General features: G+C 47.9%; 1 protein-coding gene across 4 annotated transcripts in view; it reads right to left on the bottom strand.

Moving 5' to 3' along the window:
• The window catches only part of PLXNA4 (plexin A4), a 684,054-nt gene that overhangs the window by 647,579 nt on the left and 22,837 nt on the right, over positions 1–13,638 (bottom strand). Inside the window, exon 1 of one of the 4 annotated variants that reach the window (XM_045028659.1) lies at positions 3,346–3,507. The exons of the other annotated variants lie outside the window; for them this stretch is intronic. The gene's annotated coding sequence lies outside the window, so the exon portion shown is untranslated. Of the gene's footprint in view, positions 1–3,345; positions 3,508–13,638 lie in introns of those variants that run through there. 4 annotated transcript variants of the gene reach the window in all.

Here is a 13,638-nt window from a genome sequence, read left to right as displayed (position 1 = left end):
TAACCTATTATAACTCAGTGGCAAAGGTTCACTTGGGAGCCTTGTCCTCAGTGCTGGTGCGCCTGGATCACTTTGGTTTGCCTCAAAGCAAACCAAACCCAGCGCCAAACCACTCCATGTACACAGAGGGGACTGGAGGTAGTTTGATGGGGAAGGTGTGAGTATTTTCTCTCTCAAGGGAAAAACTCTGTCTAGGGAAGGATTTTCTACAGCCCTCATCACCATAGTAGCCAAGAGCTGGATTGCAAGCTGAATGGACTCAACTGCCTTTCGTGCCTGGAAGGCAGCTACAATTATCCAGCAAAGACTCCCAAACAGCACCGGGATTTATCATAAGGAAGTATTTTTAAATGCCCATCTTCGAGGTAAGCCACACCTAAATCATGCAGCTGTCATGAAGTTTGCATCCCATTGATTTCTCCGACTGCCACAAATTCAAGACAGGACTGAATGGCAGATTCTTGTGAAAGGCTGGGGGCTGTTTTTTTTTTTTAAATGAGATCTAACTAAAAGGAAACACTTATTTTAAAGGTGTCCCCACATTGACTATATTCAGGCTGGGAAGAAAAATCTTATCCTTTAGGATTTTTTTTTTTGTATGTTTCAATCTGAACATGTAAGAAAAACAGACATAGCTACATAGAGCACATCTGTTGCACTGTTTGAAGCCGATCTCTTATAAAGAGCATGTTTAATAAGAGCTCCCCCCCCAAAAAAAACTAGACAAAATGATAACCTACATGTTTCTCCGAGCCCTGAAGCCTTCAGACTGTGGCTGAAGGGTGGGGAGGGGAGAGAGAGAGAGAGAGAGAGAGAGAAAGCACCTAATCTCACACTGAGAGGCACACACTGTAATTAAAAATCACAAAAAAGGCAAAGGCAAGCAACCCCATGCTCCACTGGTTCACTGCATTCACAGATTTAAGTAGCTTTTATAAACACCCGGGTGAAACTGAGGACAGATAAAGAGAATAAGTTAACATGCTTTATGCCTTCTAAAATATTTGTGGAGTGCTGGTGCATGCTCAAGATAAGTCCTTCGGGGTGGGGGGTGGGGTAGAAGGTATTGAGTTGGCTGTAAAATTCCCTGGAACCTTTTTCATGGTTTCCCTGGAATGATAGCAACCTCTAGCAGTCACAGCTGTGCACCTGCCACACAGATCCAACCCCTTTTTCAAAACACACACACACGCACACACGCCCCTACCTGTGCGGCAGTTCACTCCCATCCACCGCCTAGCTAACTTGAGTAACAAATCACATGTTCCTTGTGGCAGAGGGAAGCCATGGAACTCCAGTGCATTACACCAAGCTTTTTGCATAGATGCTAATTAATGCCTGAATGTTGTACTAGAAACCAGTTTAGTGCAGACTCCAGGTTGCACTTTATATATATAAAAAAAATACAACCCCGTATTTTGCATAACCACCTCTTCATAAGAATAAAGATGCCATTTATAGGAGAGAGTGTTTCCTCAAAGCAATAACTTTATAAAATCCTAGAAGGGAAGTGGGTGATGGTATATGGGGAGGTTTCTCTCTCTTTATATATACACACACACTATAAAGCTAAACAATATTCAAACTGATGAGGCTTTGCAAGCCTGGATTTAGCTGGGAGGACCTCATCTGCTGCTGGAGTATTATATTTCTATCAAAACCATGTGCCGCTCAGTGTTTAGATCACTTTTCCCTGTCTACATAATTTAGGGGCATATGTCTGATAAATGAGGAGCATCAATATTCAGGTTTCAGTTGCAGTACACAGAGGCACAAAGAGATTTATCAGGACTAACTGTGCAGGCTAGATTTAGATATATTAAAAAAACCTCACCAACAGCTTGTGGAAAAGAAACTGTTTTCTCTTTCCCTAGATATTGCCAATCGGAGGTGGGTGTTCCCCCCCCCCCTCAATCAAGCAAAAGGGCTGTTTCTCTCTCTCTCACACACACACACACACACACACACACACAAAACTATAATTCTCCCAGGGAAACAGGGTCTGCTACCAACCTTGTCAAGTGAAGAAAAAGTTTGAAAATACAGTATATGGGAACTAAGGGAGAGAGAGAGATCACAGTGGTTTGCCCAGGCAAAGCATCTTCTGTCAGATTGGATGGCTTTTGCTTTACAATGGATACACACACACACACATACACACACACACACACTCCAGCTTTACTCAGAGTTCAACAACAGCCCCAATAATAAAGCCTGTACACATTTTCCTATGTACACATACAGAGGAATACACCTATCTATAGAGAAAGACACACACCCCAATTTTTGGGCCCACAAAAACCCCAATATAAAGTCTCTCACCCAGACCATGTTCTCTCATTTCTTTAGCATTTTCCACACAGGTGTTTTTTGGTTTTTTGTTGTTGTTTTTTTTAAAGAGAAGGCATCATCTGCCTCTATTTCTGGCAGGCAAACCAGAATAACTTCAGTCTCTGGCTCTCACAGGGGAATCTGCTGGGGAAACTTTATCACCCCAGCGCTGATTTTGCAGTGGAGGCTGGAGGGGAAGGGGAAAGGAAGAGGAAAGACTACCGCAGAAGCAGCAGCTGGAGTGTGTCTGTTTCTTCCAGAAAAGTTCAACAAACGGGGAGCTTATGAAATTTGGGGCGGGGGGGGGGGGGCGGAACGTCGAGACTAGGCGGCCGCGGTGGGCTAGGATCTGGCAACCCCCATCCCTTTCCAAGGGCCGATCTGGGAGGAACGCTCCCAAAGCCCATCCTGGCAGCCCCCTGCCCCGCTAGCGGCTGCCAGATGTGGGGGGCGGGATCCCCCATTCCCGCGGCTGAGAATCCGAGCAAGGGACCTCCCGGGAAAGCTGCAGGCCGGCAGAAGGGGGAACTCAAGAGGCGACGGCAAATACACACACACACACACACACCCCACGCCCGCCACCTCACTGAAACTTGCCTGCTAACAAGTCGCTGGCTCTGGCTTTTCGAACGGCGCGGACGGGCAGATGCTGACGATACTAGATCGACATCTGGATCTAAGGACCAGCATCCGCTCCTCGCGCACAAATCGCCCATGCAGCAACCTCCCTCCCTCCCTGGAGTCGTGGCTCGTTTTAAGCAGCCGATCTGGATTGAATCTCGGCATCCATGCGGATTTCATTTTAACACACCCACCCACCCTTTTTGGAGGGGGGAGGGTGCCGGCTCTGGGGGGAGGGTTAAGGAATCCCTCCCCCTTGGTTAATAGCATCAGGGATTCCCCCCCCCCCCACCCTGCCAAGCGCCCAGGTGTGGCAGGGGAGGTAGGGTCTCTACCTGCCCCTACGCCCCCGGGCTGGCGAAGCTCGGGGACGCTGGCGGGCTGGCTCCTTACCTGGGAAAGCTGCTTTTTTTTTTTCTTCCTTCTTCTCCCCCCCTCCCCCGGTCTTCAGTGCAGGCGCCGCATTGACACTGCAGATGGTGTCTCTGGAAATGTGTCTCCGATCCCCCCAATACTCCACGGCTGCAGCGCCCAGAGCCCGTCCCCGCGCCGGGCAGCTCCTTCCTCCAGCGTCCGAGACGAAATGCCCCGCCAGCCCCCCCCCCTCCCCCAAAATACCCCCTCCCTCCCCCCCCCAATCAGCACGGGGGGGCCGGCGCTGAGCGCGCGGGTTGGGCTGCGGTCCGGAGCGGCACCTCTCCGCCCGTTCCCCCGGGGCTGGCGGAGGCGACCCGGGGCTTCTTCACTCAGCCATGCCCGGCTCCGCGGCTGCTCTGTGCCCGCCGGGGAGGGCGCCCACTGCGGCTGTCTCGCCAGCCTTGCTCCCGCCGGCGCTGGCGCTGGCTCTGGCTCGCTCTCCAATGGTGGCTGGGGGAAGGGGGTGGCTCAGTCTTTAGACACACACAAGCGCCCCCCCCCTCCAGCCCAAACAGCCCAGGCCGATCCTGTAGCAACGTGGTGGGGGCGGCGTTGGCACCCAAAATCCACCCTCCCCGATCCCGCTGTGCAGCGCTCCCGGCCACTTGCTCCTGCGTCCGGCCCCCGCTCCAAGGCGCGGCGGGTGCTGGAGGGGCCCCGGGCTCGCCTCCCTCCACCCCTCCCGCGGCAGCTTCGCTCAAAGTTTGCTGGAGCTCGGCGGCCACCAAACTCTCCGCGGCTCGCGGCTGCCTCCGGCTCGCGGCGGCGCGTGCACTGAAGCGCTGCCAAGCCTGCAACTCCGGCTGCCTTGATTTCACTCTGCCCCCCCAGTCTCTACTCGCTAGTGACACCTAGGATCTCCAACCTGATTGGGCTAATTGTGAAATTTCATTGCCGGGGGGGGGGAAGGGGGAGACAAGGGCTCAAGGCAGCGAACACACACGCTGCTCCCCCCCCCCCGCTCAAAAATAAAAACCCCTCACACGCTGCCCCCCCCTCCCCGCCTTGTGCGCTCTTGTGCACACGGGGGAGGATCCGACCAGGGTAGCGAGGGGCTGGGGAAAGCACAGGCGGTCGCTCCCGCCGCCTGGCTGAAGGCTGGTCCGCCTGGAGCGGCTGTTCCGCCGGCTGCTTCTTCCTTTCGCCGCGGGGAAGGGGGAAAGCTCATCATTTATTTTATCCGCTCCTATTAATCAATCTTTGCTCGGCTTAGCCTCCTCCCCCCCCCCCGCGCTGCCTTCCAGATCAGGCACGTGAGACTTAAAATCCCCCCCCCCCCGGCAAATCGCACCTCCTCTTGCCAGGTAAAGGGCCAGCCCTGTGCAACTCAAGAGGGCACAGACCCTGTCTGCAGCAGCGCGGGGGGAAGGGTGGGCGTTGCTTTTAAGGAATTAGTGGCAGCCAGAGCAACAGGTCTGTCTCTCAATTCAGTATAAGATAAGCAGAACAGATGCTATGGTGATGGACGCTTGACAAATGTCCAAGACAGAAAGGGAAGAGAAATGCATGTGCAGCGCTATACACGGGTGCCATGTACAGCCTCCAGCCGGGGGAAGTCTAAGGTACCAATCCCGCCTCTGCAGGACTGTCCGTGTTTGTGCAGAACTCAGCCCAATGCCCCCACAAATTCCTACCTGGCAGCTCTGAGCTCCACTATAAATACAAAACTAATAGATTTCAGAGGAGCAGCCGTGTTAGTTATTTACAAAAATAACAGGTATTTTTGTGACCTCTTAGGGAGCAGGACTGTGTCTCACTAGGTGCGTGTACAGCACCTTGCACAAGGTGAGCTGATCAAGGCCTCGAGGTGATGCCACAGTACAAACAAATATCAAGTTTTGAATAGTCTGTATTTCACCTTTAAATGCTCACAGTACAACACTGGGCAGAAAGCTATTTCCCTCCCCTTTTGCACCAGTACATTTTTTTAAACAATATTATGTTTTCCTTGAAACAAATTTTATCTCCCTAGGGTGTGTATATTCATGTGGGTTGCCTGAGCCCTGGTTTACATTTCCTGATGGATGGGCATTTTTTTTCTTAAGGTGGTGCATAAAATGTATTTATTATTCTTTATCTCTTGCGTCTTGCAAGGAATCATTTGTTTTCATTCAGAGAAATGAATGCCATGTGAAGCCTGAAGAGTAATAACACAGCCAAATGACATGGGAAGAGCAAGACAAATCTGCAAGATACAATGGCAGGTGAATAACCTCTGCAGATCACTGCTATTGTGAATAGTACAGTATTATTTAATGCCCATTCTTACCTGCACTTCCGTTTAATAATGCATATGAAAATCACTGGGAAAGTCAGTTCTGCCTTTAAAACTCAGCTATCCCTAAAACAGACGATGTAGATTAACCAATTTTTTGTTTTAATCTGAGGAGGTAGACGAATCAATGTGATTCTTTCTACTTCTTAAAACAATGGCTCAAGTCAATATATTGCTCATATCTCTGGATTCCATAAGGATGAGTGACAAATGAGACTTTATTTATAGGCTCTTTCATGCACAAAGCTGTGGGGGTAGAAAGGGGTCAAGACTGGATAACCCATATGGCCTCTTCTGACCCTATGAATAGCTGCAGTAAAAGAGCCCCAGGACATATTATCCAGATCTGGAGAACTGTCATCCAGATTTATTTATTTTTGCTATTGATTTTAATGACAGCAGGATCAACCGGTGCTGTGTAGATGCAAAGTATCAGAGGGGTAGCCGTGTTAGTCTGGTTCTGTAGAAGCAGCAAAGAATCCTGTGGCACCTTATAGACTAACAGACGTTTTGCAGCATGAGCTTTCGTGGGTGAATACCCACTTCTTCAGATGCAAGTGGTGGAAATTTCCTGGGGCAGGTATATATAAGCAAGCAAGAAGCAAGCTAGAGATAACGAGGTTAAATCAATCAGGGTGGATGAGGCCCTGTTCTAGCAGTTGAGGTGTGAAAACCAAGGGAGGAGAAACTGGTTCTGTAATTGGCAAGCCATTCACAGTCTTTGTTTAGTCCTGAGCTGATGGTGTCAAATTTGCAGATGAACTGGAGCTCAGCAGTTTCTCTTTGAAGTCTGGTCCTAAAGTTTTTTTGCTGTAGGATGGCCACCTTAAGATCTGCTATAGTGTGGCCAGGGAGGTTGAAGTGTTCTCCTACAGGTTTTTGTATATTGCCATTCCTAATGTCTGATTTGTGTCCATTTATCCTTTTCCTTAGAGAAAAGGATAAATGGACACAAATCAGACATTAGGAATGGCAATATACAAAAACCTGTAGGAGAACACTTCAACCTCCCTGGCCACACTATAGCAGATCTTAAGGTGGCCATCCTACAGCAAAAAAACTTTAGGACCAGACTTCAAAGAGAAACTGCTGAGCTCCAGTTCATCTGCAAATTTGACACCATCAGCTCAGGACTAAACAAAGACTGTGAATGGCTTGCCAATTACAGAACCAGTTTCTCCTCCCTTGGTTTTCACACCTCAACTGCTAGAACAGGGCCTCATCCACCCTGATTGATTTAACCTCGTTATCTCTAGCTTGCTTCTTGCTTGCTTATATATACCTGCCCCAGGAAATTTCCACCACTTGCATCTGAAGAAGTGGGTATTCACCCACGAAAGCTCATGCTGCAAAACGTCTGTTAGTCTATAAGGTGCCACAGGATTCTTTGCTGCTTCTGTAGATGCAAAGACTCTCATCCTGAGAGTTGCTGAGCACCCACAACTTTCAGAGGAGTGGCAAATACTTAGAATATAAGAACAGCCATATTGGGTCAGACCAAAGGTCCATCTAGCCCATTATCCTGTCTACCAACAGTGGCCAATGCCAGGTGCCCCAGAGGAAGTGATCTCTCTCCTGCCATCCATCTCCACCCTCTGACAAACAGAGTCTAGGGACACCATTCCTTACCCCATCCTAGCTAATAGCCATTAACGGACTTAACCTCCATGAATTTATCCAGTTCTCTTTTAAACGCTGTTATAGTCCTAGCCTTCACAACCTCCTCAGGTAAGGAGTTCCACAAGTTGACTGTGCACTGTGTGAAGAAGAACTTCCTTTTATTTGTTTTAAACCTACTGCCCATTAATTTCATTTGGTGACCCCTAGTTCCTGTATTATGGGAATAAGTAAATAACTTTTCCTTATCTACTTTCTCCACATCACTCATGATTTTATATACCTCTATCATATCCCCCCTTAGTCTTCTCTTTTCCAAGATGAAAAGTCCTAGCCTCTTTAATCTCTCCTCATATGGGACCCATTCCAAACCCCTAATCATTTTAGTTCCCCTTCTCTGAACCTTTTCTAGTGCCAATATATCTTTTTTGAGATGAGGAGACCATATCTGTACGCAGTATTCAAGATGTGGGCGTATCATTGATTTATATAAGGGAAATAATATATTCTCTGTCTCCCTTTTAATGATTCCTAACAACCTGTTTGCTTTTTTGACCACCTCTGCACACCGCGTGGACATCTTCAGAGAACTGTCCACAATGACTCCAAGATCTTTTTCTGATTAGTTGTAGCTAAATTAGCCCCCATCATATTGTATGTATAGTTGGGGTTATTTCCCCCCCCCCCAATGTGCACCGATCAGAATCGAGGCCTCATTGTGCATTAGGGTGGAGAGAGCTTAGCAAATCAGAGCTGTTTCCATGCACTCTACCTGCAATGCCTGATTTTCCCCTTGCTCCACATTCAAAAACATACTGTTTAGCATCCCTTTGCTAATAATGTCCTAGATTTTGATGCAGTTGACACACTGCCCATTTAAACGGTTGGAGATTTCTTCCCTGATGGTGACTGGGTGTATAGCTCACAGCATACACATCCTTTCATTTTGTCCCTTGTTATCCAACCACATACAGGGAGCATTTATGACAACATCCAAGGCTTCTAAGCAGAAAAACATTTTTTCTAGGGTATTTTTACCCGTAAGTCTCAATTGCCCCTAACTACAGGGCACGGAAGCCAATTAAAAAAAAGAATAAAAGAGGGTGGGGAGAACCCTCCAAGTTGTTCTCCTCCTACCATTTTACAGGTCTGTAAGCCAACCTTGTATTTAAGTTGATAAAAGCCAGATATTCTTGCTCAATAAATCAGTTGATGCTGCTTGAGGATTTTTTAGCTTGGGCTGAATCAGAGTTAAAAACCTAAATTATAGCGCCACCTGCAGGGGGCTCGAAATTTCAGCAGCTCTGGAAACCACAGGCCACAGCGAGGAGTGTATTTAAAAAAAACAAAACAAAAAACACAAGACACGCAAGACAGCCTGGTTAGGGGTTTTCCTGACAGTGTGTAATTGCACCCAGACGCACTCTAGGGCATGCACGTGGCTGGGATAATGCCACTTCTCAGCTCCCTTACGGCCATCATTTCGCCTAGTGTCTCACAAAGCTGCTCCAGGCCTGGGTTATCCTAGCATGACACCTCCTATTGCTCCAGCATCCTGAAGGAGCACCCTCAATCAAAAGCTGTTAATTTAATTTTCTGTACACTAAATGCCACAGTGAAACAATGAGAACTCAGGATGGTGACGCAGCTCGCAGAAGGCCACCCGCTTCACCCCCTCCCCCCCGCCTCAGATGTTTGAAGCTTAAACAACTTCACCAGCTCGGCCGACACCCAAAACAAAATTGGCCTCCTCTATCGAGCTGTCACCATTTTTGTCTCTGACAAAGGAAGTCTTCATCCTGCTATTGGAGTATAAAAATTTCATTACAATTGGTTTTAAAGCTGGTCCAGTGCTTAGCATGGTCATTCCTTACACTCCTAGGACAAATGGAGACCAAGTATCGCTCTCTGGATTGGCTGAGACTAGAAGAGACCACACCAGCCGACTGCACAGACTACATGCCCTCGGTTGTTGCCAGGAAAAAGGAGGTGGGAAGTATGTGTGAAAAGCAAGAAGTCTTGTCCCTTAATCTTCGCTTGAGAGATTTAAAATTAGAATAACCCGATAGGCCTTTTCCAGATCTACCTTCTAGGGATCTACAATCTTGTCCCTAATGCCAGCTGGGGGTTGGGGTGTTTTTTTCCCCCCCAAGCTCCACAAGATTCAGAAAGCTGCTCATTTGTTCTGCAGTTTTATCAGCCTCCAGTATGGGCACACAAGGAAAAAAAAAGACAGAACGGCTGGAAAGGGAACACAAACAGCCGGCAATGAAGAGGAGGATGGAGAAGGGGAGGGGGGAACGTGGGAAGAACAGGATTCTGTCAGCAACGTAGTCAATTGCCTGCTTCTGGAGGAGAATCTAGGTACAAATACTCAAGTGACAGGGAAGGAGTGAGTCCCAAGGAGGATCTGGAAAGCACCTGTCTCTCTCTTTTTACCATACTTGTGTGGGGTCCAAAAAGCACCGCCCCCCCCCCCCCCACTCATATGCTCTTGCTGCTAGGATATAACTAGGCATGCAGTGGGACATGATAGGACCGGGTCATCTAGAGCAAAGATGAGCTTGGCCTAGCAATCCAGCAGGAGGAAGGATGCCTGGGTTCCATTCCTTTCTCTGCCACTGACTGGCTACGTGACCTCAGGCAAGTCACTTAACTCCACTGTGCCACAGTTTCTCCCCTTCTGCAAAATTTTCCCTCTGTGAGGCAGCAGATAAGTAGTGCACAGCTTAACATTTGCAGATGTGCATATGAAACACCAGGCTACACAATGAGACACTCTGGTCAATCAGTGCCCATTAAAATGTTTCCCTTCTGGACACTGCCAAGCAGCTGGACTATTCGTGTACTAGATGTGTTGCCTATCAGACTTGTTTTCATCAGTTTTTGCAGGTGCCTAGGAGTCGTTTCTCATTGTCCCTGTGAGAAAAAATTGGTTAACAGGCAGGAGGGGGATGGTCAGAAATCAGATCATTAGAGATCAGAGAGACCTAATAGTTTAGAGAGTCCTCCCTCTTCCTCCCCTCAGCAGTCCAGGACTCTTCCCTACAGTATGTATTCTGCTGCGTTATCCAGTCTAGTTTTCAACTCAAGCAATGGGGCTTTCACCACTTCCCTTGGGAGACTGTTCCCCAGTCAAACAGCTCGCACTGGCAGGAAGCTGTTCCTGATTATTCAGCCTTATTCTCCCCCCTCCCCCATCTCCTGGTTGCTACCCCCTTAGGTCTAAAAACACTTTTAGGCTTTTCAGTCTCCCAATCTTCCACCCCTCCTGCCCCCACTCCCCACCCCACCCCCACAACACTCCAATCTCTCTCTTCTCTAGAGAGATAATAGCAAGATAATCTCTTTTATTGGACCCACTGATGTTGGTGAAACACAACAGAAAGACCCCAAGCTGGTGCAATAAAATGTATTACCTTACCCACCTTGTCTCTCTAATAGCCGGGGACCAACACCGGGAAGGTGGTGATGTGGCGCTCAACCACAAGGTGAACGGCTCTGGATCCTTTTTTCTCCCCTCTTGTCCCACATGGTGGGTTGAGAAGAAGGATCTGGTCTTGCTTCTTCCCAGAGGGGCTCAGCCGACAAGACATTCGTTCCCATTTTGCTAGCGCCGCCTAGCCCTGGGGTATGCTACCAAGGTAGTGCTCGACAGACAGTTACCAACCCCTTCACCTCATCTTGCAAACGCTTTCCAACCATCGAGGCTCTCCTTCCTCTCCCTTTGGGTCCCTGAAAAGCTGCCTGTCCTCGGAACCCCACTGAACTATTCCTCTTCTCCCACACTTCAAATGTTTGTGGGCCATTCTAGTCAGACCCTGGCTCTCGTGCGTCCAAACAGCAAAGGGGCAGCTGGAGGAAGGATGGGTGAAATGAGATCCAGGGGACCAGCGAGGACAATGATAAGGAGTGCATAAAGCGTAGCCCGGCGCTGTGGAATTAAGAGGACATGAGAGAGAAGACATTTCAAACTGCAGGAGACAGGCCAAGGGGCCATGATACGGAAGCAGGCAGGTGGAATGACAGAATACAAGGAGGACAAATTCATTGCCTTTTCATTATGGAGGACAATACAAATAGGAAGAACAATCAATATCGAGCAAGGGAGGTGGGAGAATACTGCAGGGAGATAAGGACCTGGGATGTTCAGCATGGAGGGGTGAGGCAGAGTAACTGGTACAGAGCTAAAAGAACAGGAGTCCTTGTGGCACCTTAGAGACTAACAAATTTATTTGAGCATAAGCTTTTGTGGGCTACAGCCCACTTCATCAGAAGCATGCAGTGGAAAATACATTAGGAAGGTGTATGTATGTGTGTGTGTGTATATATATATATATATATATATATATATATATATATATATATATACACACACACACACACACACACACACACACACTAACAAGAATGATCAGTTAAGGTGAGCTATTACCTTAATAGCTCATTAGAGTGTGTATGGTAACACCCATTGTTTCATGTTCTCTGATAGCAGCCAATGTAGACATATCCAAGCTAGCCTGGGTAGTGACAGGGTCAGCTCCAGCGTTTTTGATGCCAAGGGTGGCAGAGAGGGTCGGGGGGATCCGCAATCGGCTTTTTCATTCTTCGGCAGCAGGTCCTTCCCTCCGAGAGGGACTGAGGGAGCCACCGAAGAGCCGGACATGCTGTCTCTCTCCGTTGGCCATCCCAAGCACCTGCTTGCTGCGCTGGTGCCTGGAGCCGGCCCTGGGTAGCGAATGCAGCAAAGCTGTGGCAGCCTGGACTAAACACCCAAGTACATCCCAAGGCTCTCTGGTGGCTGATACTCAGACCGCTCTGTAGCAATCACTCCTGATCCTGGGGGTTCTGACTCATGATTTTTGGTAATAGTAGGTGGTACAACCAGGCATGGAAAGAGAGGGGCGTGATTTCATAGGGGGCGAGATACAAGAAGACAAAGAACGCCTATATTTGCATACCATCCTCATCACCATGGTATCAGACTAAAGAGGACAGAAGGAGAAAGAACAGAAAAGAAAGGGGTTAGTGAAGAAAGAAACAGGAAGGGGAAGTGAAATCCATTTCCCTGATGAACAACAGAACTTGTTAAAGAATCAATGGACAGTCCCCACTGTATCCTTTATTTACAGTTAGAAGAATGCTGTTAAGTCCCTTTATGTAACCATCCTTTAAAGTTGCCCATTTTCAAAGGGAATATCCTCTTTATCTCAATGTAGAGGGGCTTAGTCGATCGATCCTTCCCATTACTCAGTGCTTACAAATAAAAACAAACATGCATGTATGCTAGGTCCTGCAGTTAAAGCAGTACAGATGCTGTGCACACTATGACAGCCCTCTGCCCTGCTTTGTATATGTGTAGGACCTACACTAAGGTGTCACTACTTTAGCTTCAGCACCAGGAGGGTTATTCTGCTATGAAAATGGACCATTTTGGGAGTGAATTTGAAAGGTCTTTGACCCCTTTGCAGTACTGGGCCTTCCCTGTAAGAGTTGGTGTCACATCATCTAGAGCAGGGAGTTGAACTCCTTATGCATCTAGGTGCATAGAAATGGTTAGAGCAGAGCAGTGATCTGTCTAGTCCATGATCCTGTCTCAGCCCATGGCCAGGACTAGACACTTCAGAGGAAGGTGCCAGACACCCCATAGATGACATCTATAGAAGTCTCATCAGGCCATGCAGTTAGTGGTTAGCATATACCCTGGAACCTTATTTTATTCAAGTGGATATGGTTATCCATATAAAATGCCCACTCCTTTTTTGAACCCTGCTAAGATCTTTGCCTCAATAACACTTTCTGGAAGCAAGCCGCACAAGCTAATTAGGCTGTATTAAAAAAAGTATGTCCTTCAATCGGTTTTAAATTGGTCACCTTCCAGATTGATCAGAAGATTCCTTGATCTTGTATTTTGAGGACAAGAAAGTAGGAGTGCTCAGTTTACCTTCTCTAGGCCATTCATTATATTGTATACCTTCCTTGAATCCCTTCTGATTCATGCCCCCTCGAAACAGTCAGATTTTTTCCTCAGGCTCACCTCATATGGACGTCTCTCCATGCCTCTGATCATTGTCACTCCCCATTGCTGGACGACATTTCTATTTAAACTGTTTGGATTACAAGCTCTTTGGGGCAGGGACTGTCTCTAACTATGCGACTGGTTCCCGTTGTGCTGCCTGCTGTACAAATCTCAGTTGCAGCCTCTCTAGACACTACCATAAGACAAATAAAATAATGCTGTCCCTTTAAACTCAGTTAATGTCTCATCTCATGACTTGACAACAGCCCCACCCCCACCCCTGTAACTGCTTTTATACAAGTTCCCGATGAAGGAATAAACTGCCAAAGGAATAAAAGCTGCAAAAGGAATAAGCTTG

This window comes from Mauremys mutica, chromosome 1 (assembly GCF_020497125.1).
Source record: "Mauremys mutica isolate MM-2020 ecotype Southern chromosome 1, ASM2049712v1, whole genome shotgun sequence".
In the NCBI taxonomy this organism is placed as follows: domain Eukaryota; kingdom Metazoa; phylum Chordata; order Testudines; family Geoemydidae; genus Mauremys; species Mauremys mutica.
The sequence above is the reverse complement of the archived record's forward strand: the minus strand, read 5'-3'. Positions and strand labels throughout refer to the sequence as shown.